The 287-nt window shown below is 43.9% G+C and overlaps 2 protein-coding genes across 3 annotated transcripts in view; one reads left to right on the top strand and one right to left on the bottom strand.

Moving 5' to 3' along the window:
• Positions 1-287, bottom strand: part of LOC106867230 (serine/threonine-protein kinase TBK1) — a 258,492-nt gene that overhangs the window by 152,141 nt on the left and 106,064 nt on the right. The window lies entirely within an intron of this gene.
• LOC106873834 (serine/threonine-protein phosphatase 4 regulatory subunit 1) overlaps positions 1-287 on the top strand; it is a 49,386-nt gene that overhangs the window by 29,392 nt on the left and 19,707 nt on the right. The window lies entirely within an intron of this gene.

Genomic DNA, 287 nt, shown 5'->3' on the forward strand with positions numbered 1-287 from the left:
CTGTCTTTAGTTAGCAAATCGAACCCAGGACTTATTCTTTGTAAGCCTAGTACTTATTCTATTGGTCTCTTTTGCTGAACTGCTAAGTCATGGGGATGTAAACACACCAGCATCGGTTGTCAAGCTGGGGGGACAAACACAGACACACAAACCTATATATATATATGTGCACATATATATACGATGGGCTTCTTTCAGTTTCCGTTTACCAAATCCACTCACATAGCTTTGGTCGGCACGAGGCTATAGTAGAAGACACTTGCCCAAGGTGCCACGCAGTGGGACTG

The sequence above is a fragment of the Octopus bimaculoides genome, chromosome 1 (assembly GCF_001194135.2).
Source record: "Octopus bimaculoides isolate UCB-OBI-ISO-001 chromosome 1, ASM119413v2, whole genome shotgun sequence".
Classification (NCBI taxonomy): Eukaryota; Metazoa; Mollusca; class Cephalopoda; order Octopoda; family Octopodidae; genus Octopus; species Octopus bimaculoides.